Raw genomic sequence first — 6,790 nt, 5'->3', positions numbered from 1 at the left:
AAAAAAAAAGAAAAAAAAGAAAAATCCCACTTACATCCTTTCCTAGTGTTTTTCCATAGCATGAGATGGACAAGTCTGATCAAATCACACATGTGACAGAAAGCCTGTCGTTTGAAAACCTCTGCTCCACATACCAGAAAGGTAACCTGAACTGTAAACCCACATATATTCTCTTTGCTCTGATATGGGACATTTCTCATGGGAATATTGTGTTGTTGTGCATCCTGTTGATGGGATGTTTATATGTCGCCTTATTACCTTGCAGTATGTGCTCAAGAGGGCAGAAAGGTACCCTTATGGAAGGAAATTAAGTCGTAGTTTAAAAGAAGGTGCTGTCGCCTGACACAGAGGAGCCGAACAGCATGCACCAATTGCCTGGATTGTTGGAGTGAGCTGCAGTGTCAGTAAAACATCAAAAAGGAGCAGACAGCTAGACAGTGTCCTGACTTGAGTTAAAGCCCACTGTCTGTAAATAACTGACACACAGTGCTCTCTCTCGTGGCGGTGATGGTTGTAATACCCGAGGCACAGGGTTCATGTTATTCCCATCTTGTGTAATTCAGTGAAAACAAACAAAGTGAGGAAACAATTTGACTTGACAGAGTTGTCAGTGACAGAGTGTAGCTCTAGATGCCTGAACTGGAGAATCTGTTTTTTTGGCAGAGTGCAAGTCTGACAATTTAGCCTGTTGCAGATTGATTTTTTTTTCTTTTACATTTCCAACAATTTCTGTCACAAACTATGTGTATCCCTGAAGATACACTGTTAGCACTCTCACAGAGAAGCCTTTCTGGGGTTCACAAACTGTATGGAAAAATCCTGTTGATCACTCTCCTGGGTTTATTTTGTGATGAAAACACAGTGAAGATTGGAGGCTTTTAAGGATTTGCTACAGTAAAGTTAATGAATAAACAGAAGGTTGTTGCCCAAAGTGAGTTTCTTCAAGTGCCTGGGACAGCACCTTTTCACTAACGTTAATGCTGACGTAGAAGGGTTACTAATGAGCCCCCAAATATTCCTATAATTATATTCAGCTTTGAGATGTTGGATTCAACTGTGGCTTATACAGTTGGATAGAGTGATAGCAAGGGTGGCTGAATAGAGACAGTGAAAAAGATGCTGAAAATAAATGACAGTCACGCTTTTGAAATTGTCCTCTCCATCTCTCTGGTGATTTCTGCAGGACTGTGAATTGATGCATGATAGGTGAGTCTAAGAAGGAACTCTTTGACTTTCAAAGAGAAAAGATGTTAATGAAGCAACCTGACCCATGTGAACACAGTGCACAAGTTCTTGCACGTGGACAATATACAACACATACTTTAAAAAAATGTTGTATGCTATAGTTTCCCTAAGAAAATCAACAATGAATAAACACTTACATAAAACTATTTAATTCAGTTCAGTTGTATTTATGTGGCACTAAATCACAACAACGCATTCTTCTAGGTGTTTTACAATGAAACCACCAACTATAAGCAAGTACTTGGTGACAGTGGGAAGGAAAAACTCCCTTTTAACAGGAAGACACCTCCAGCAGAACCAGTCTGATTGAGGGGCAGTCTTGTGTGGTGACTGGTTGGGGTTGAGGGGAGGGCACAATGTGGAAGAAAGCCAGAGATAAATAATTACTTATGATTAAGTGCAAAGTGATGTATAAATACATGGAGAGGGAAAAATTGTGAGTGAATAAGAAATGCTCAGTTCAGTGCATTATGGGAAGCCCCCAGCAGCCTCGGCCTATTGCAGTATAACTGAGGGAGGATTCAGGGTCCCCTGATCCACCCCTACTCTGTAATCTTTATCAAAAAGGTAAGTCGTAAGCCGAATCTAGAAGGTCTGCCTCCCAAATCTAAAGTGAGGGCTGGTTCCACATTCATGAATGTAAAGATTTATCAGAGTCGCTTCAGTATTCTTCAGTATTGGCTGATGTTTGCCTTACTGACTGCCACTGACCTATCTGCAATTTTGTTACAGTGGAAACAAAAGTCTTACAAAGAACTTACCTAGTAATTTATCAGTCACAAGCCATCAGCCAATGAGCATACCTTGCATAGTCCACCATTAGAAACGCCAGTCGTTTTAACATGTCACAGAGTATAACCTGAAATGTAAGACTGAGCCCATAAACTCATGGGCTCAGGAAGGTGTTTACAGTCTTATATAAGCCTGCAAGTCATGGGTATCACCCATGGGTGCAGATTTAAGGCATTTCATTGCTTGGTTTTTCAGACCCCAAAGCTACGTCCATCTTTTATACTATTTAAATATACCATTCACATTTAAAAATGCCATCTTATTTCATATTATTTCTATCAATATTTCACCAATATTCAGTGGTTACATATATTTTCCCCCATGTATCAGTGCATGTTTTATAAATGTTTCATTTCCAGCTGGCCAAAATGGCCAGTTGGCAATATATTTGCAGAGATGCAAGAAAGAATATTTTTTAGCTTGTCCTATTTAGGACAATTTTTTTTTTTTTTACAACAGCCAAAAAACATCAAGTCAGTGAGTATAGTCAGACGAAGGATTATTGGCAGCCAATAGGTGGTGGATTAGCTTTTAGATAATCAGTGTGCACAGTCTCTAATGTGTTGGTAAAGAAAATTTGAAGCATGTGGTTGGTTTACCAAGCATGGGCTCTAGGTTAGCTTTTTAGTTCAAAGATTGGTCTACACTCAGACCATAATAAGAATCTAAAAATAATAAGTGTCCGTGTGCAGCTTTCCACTTTAGCTCAAGACAACACAAAGAAAGTAGGCGCCATCTTTTGGCTCTATATTGCAATTGTACTTTTTGGCATTTTATGAAAAAGTTCAATTCTTAGGAAGGCAGACCACTACATTTTTTAACGTAAGAGGATAATGTTTCCAGCTTAATGTACAGAAGCCAAAAGAAGATGCAGCTGGAAAAGAAAATGCTGCTGCTATCAATGTGCACATTGAACAAGTGAGAGTAGGATTACATGTTCCCAGGGAATACCATCCACAAACACTAATTAGCTGTAAGCTCAGACTCATTGTCTGCAGGGAAAAAAAGGCAGGATGTATCCTCAGTTGGTGGGTGGCATCTGGTGTTACACTAAAATTTGGGAACTGAGCTCATAGCACCCAGGAAAGTCATCTGTCAGAATACAAAAATTCATTTCTCTCAGTTCAGATGCTGGTACTTTTCCAGCAGTTATCCAGCAGTTGGCTATATGTGTAAATTGAGCTAATCACATTTCACTACAGTGAGAGTGGAGAGCTGGAAAGGTACTCGGGCTCAAGGGGTGGGTTGTGAAGCAACAAATTGCTTGTTAGTGCTTTTGCTTCAATTTCACAAAAATATAAGTGAAGAATTATGAGAATATGAGTGGAAAGGCAAAATAAAAAGAAACACAATGTTAGGCAATTGCCTTTTTTGTTATGAAGGTTTTCTTTTTGTTTTTTTGCAAAAGTGGCAGACCCTTATTTCAGTACATTTTGCCTATTAAGAAACATATCTGGTCTAACATGATGGTTAATGTAGTTTAGTCAGGACAACTTTAATTAAAAAGATTATTTGTATCAGCAGTAATTTATATCGCCAGTATAGTTCTATAGAAAGCTGGAGTAGGGAGATGCTGCAGCAAGACCCAAGCAGTACAGAGCAGGCATTCATGACAGCAGATACAACACTGTTATAAGGTTAAAGGAGCTGAGCTGGGGGTGGGTTGCAAAGAGACTTGCAGATGCACAGTGTCTCCAGGCAGGGCTAAGCAGCTTAATATCGTAGCCTATATGAGATTCGTCAGTTGTATAGAAGTATAGAAGTGATGACTCAGCTGATGTTGGCTGACAACATCAGCTGACATCACACACACACATACACACAGCAATGCTTAAAAACAGCGCTAATTTATATAGACTAACATAGAGGCAAAAGTCAGTCAGTCAGTTAATAATACCGGCTAATTAAAAGATGATAGCAAACTGCATGTTTAGTTTTTGTTTTATATGGGTGGGCCTGCAATCACAAGCGTTGAAGATCTGTATTTTTCTGCTCTGTTCCACTTTGAATAAACTTTCCCTTTAACAGATTGAACTAAAACTATGTTGAGCGTAGGCTTGCCACAGTCAGTGCCTGACCAATGAAGGCTGTAATTTTCTGGTTCTCACATTGTTGTGCTGCTGCTGCTGTGTGGCCTGCTGATTTCACAAGGGTACAAGGTTATTCTCCCAGTTTTGTCTCAATATTCAGACCTGTGCCTATCAAAAACAATAAAGATGTTACTGCCAGAACTCCAGAACAAAACTGCCAGACTCAAAAGTGAATAAGCTGAAAATAAAAAAAACCCCATGAAAACAATAAAATATAAAGGAATGCAAACAAATGCATGTGACTTGAAGACCAAGTCAGACCCTTAAGAATGCTTTTCTGCCAAACAGGGAATTAAAAGATCAGGCTGGGAGACAAGGCAGGTCTGAAAGATCAGGTTTCCTGGAGACATGCTATTTAATTCCCACAAGGCTCTGCATTAGCACTTCCTTGTGATAATACTGTACACAGAGCCAGGAAGGTAACATCACATATAAGACTGCAGTCAGGGGCAAGTGATTCTAGTTTATACTTTGATATCTGTATATTAAATTATGATCTTGAAATTCATTAAAGGTGAGAGAGTTCTTTCTCCACCCCGCAGCTATTTTTCCCCCAGTTACACTTCATGCTTAAATTGCAGCCTGCAGTTGTTAGCATGTCACCAAGATGGAGAGCAAAACCTGTCAATGAAAGATAAGGTGTGCAGGAACCTCGGCAAATGGGTTTATCTGATATCTAAGGCACTATTGCCAAAATCAGACTGCAGTGAAGCATCAATAAGTGGGACACTGAGTGCAGAAATAAAGACATGAAGTCACTTCACTATTCACTGGAACCACAATGTGGGGCAAATTTATTGATTAAAGATTGGCAGATAAAGTGGCTTGACTAAAATCTTGATCAGTTCTTTAGCTATTTGCAGATTTGGTGGTTAAAACTGAAAGTTGAAAAAAATATTCTGAACTGGGTTTAGATCTGAATGTTTTTCAGGAAAAGAGAGGATTTTTTTTAAAGTAAGATGTGTGTTACTGACTTTTGATTAATCAGAATTAATCATTTAAATCTGCCCCTGATCATCAGAATCAGTATACCGATGATCCATGAATGATTGACCTCCCCAGAGCCCAAACCACAACATTATTGAAGCAGTCTGGTGTCAACTTAAGAAAGAACAAAAGTCAGCCAATATTCGAGATGCAATTTTGAATGTCCTTCAAGAAGCCTTGATAACATTTTCTGAAGACTACTTAAAGAAAAGACAAGAAACCTGCCTAAGAGAGTTCAGGCTGTTTGGAACAATAAAGCTCTTCATACCAATTATTTACTTCCAGGGTTTTCTGGAATTAGGAAAAAATATTTTGAGCTCTATTGTATACAGTCTACATGGAGACATGTTGCGACACTTCCTTGTGGCAATACTATGAAAAAATGCTTTCTCAGACATGTGGCCATCCTTAGTTTGGACTGCTATTTAGTCTGTCTTTGTCTGTTTTTGCCTCATAACTTTTCTCCCCCTTGTCTATAATCACATATTGAGGTTAATAGTATCAGCTGCCAGCAGGTAAAGTCTGTTACTGCTGTGTCTCATGCTGCTACATCCCCATCCATCATGGCTTGAGTTTAATCATCCATAACCAACGCATCACTCAGAAGGAGTGAGAGGTTGCCTTAAACTTTAGCTGCATTTTAAAAACATCCTTTGAAATTTAGGTCAAGACTTTGCACAAAGTTTTTCCAGGTACTTGCTATGCTCTCCAATGCGTTTATGCTGAGGCACCTTACAGTGCCATTAGCATATTCATTCTTGGTATAGGTTAGTCACAGCAGGGCCTAGATTGCTAACCTTGCCACAATAAAGTCCACAATCTGCGCCACGGTCTGTCGCTGTGCATTATGACTGGCTACTTTATGGACACATGTAAAATATTTGTGAATAAAATGTTGCTTCAACACGCTTCTCCTGCTTTGTCGAGTGCCTAATATGGAAGATTTAAGTTGCTATCTAGACGTTATTCTGGAGGCCTCTCTTTATTGAACAAAGCAGCACATTTTTACATTCTTTAACCTTGATGCTTGTTTGACGGTATACTTGTTGTGTGCTTCAGAAGCTGATATGGTTTTTATTCTGTTGTCTTTTTAATAGCAGGCACAGGAAGTCCCATCTCTGTTCTTCCTGTGGTGATAATGTTGGAGGATATAAGCATTAAAGTGAAAGTAAATGAAGATTTACGGTGGAAGTTTCTGTGGATTCAGATACCTAATGAAGCTATAACTGTACAGTAGTATAATATCAACTGACCTTTGAGATGCTCTTGATAATGATCTTGCAAAGAAAATAGAACTTTCATAGCACAGCCTCAGTACAAACATAAACCAAGTCAATTACAGCAAAAAAAATCTGTAAATGATTCTACAATAATTCATTCATCTAATATCCTACAGGCAAAACAAAATTTATTGTGTCAAATTAAGATTCCTTTATTCAAACAGCTTCTGAGGCTTCCAGCTTAAAACTTTTGATTTCAAAATTGGCATTGTAAGTCACACATCGTATTTAACCATATAACTAAACGTACTTATACAATAACCTACTCTAACAATAATTACAGTAATGCAGTATTCATGACAACCTGTGGGGCTGGTTGGAATCACACCACACCGTTTATAGCTGTAAGTAGAGCTGGGCGATATGAGATTTTTTCATATCACGATATGTTTTTTT

At 38.7% G+C, this 6,790-nt stretch overlaps 1 protein-coding gene across 7 annotated transcripts in view; it reads left to right on the top strand.

Annotated features, from left to right (window-relative positions):
• Window positions 1–6,790, top strand: part of LOC102208128 (C-myc promoter-binding protein-like) — an 88,286-nt gene that overhangs the window by 1,047 nt on the left and 80,449 nt on the right. The gene's annotated exons all lie outside the window — the stretch shown is intronic.

The sequence above is a fragment of the Pundamilia nyererei genome, unplaced genomic scaffold (genome assembly GCF_000239375.1).
Source record: "Pundamilia nyererei isolate P.nyererei 1_Seehausen unplaced genomic scaffold, PunNye1.0 scaffold00310, whole genome shotgun sequence".
Taxonomy (NCBI): domain Eukaryota; kingdom Metazoa; phylum Chordata; class Actinopteri; order Cichliformes; family Cichlidae; genus Pundamilia; species Pundamilia nyererei.
This window is presented reverse-complemented; position numbering and strand designations above follow the sequence as displayed.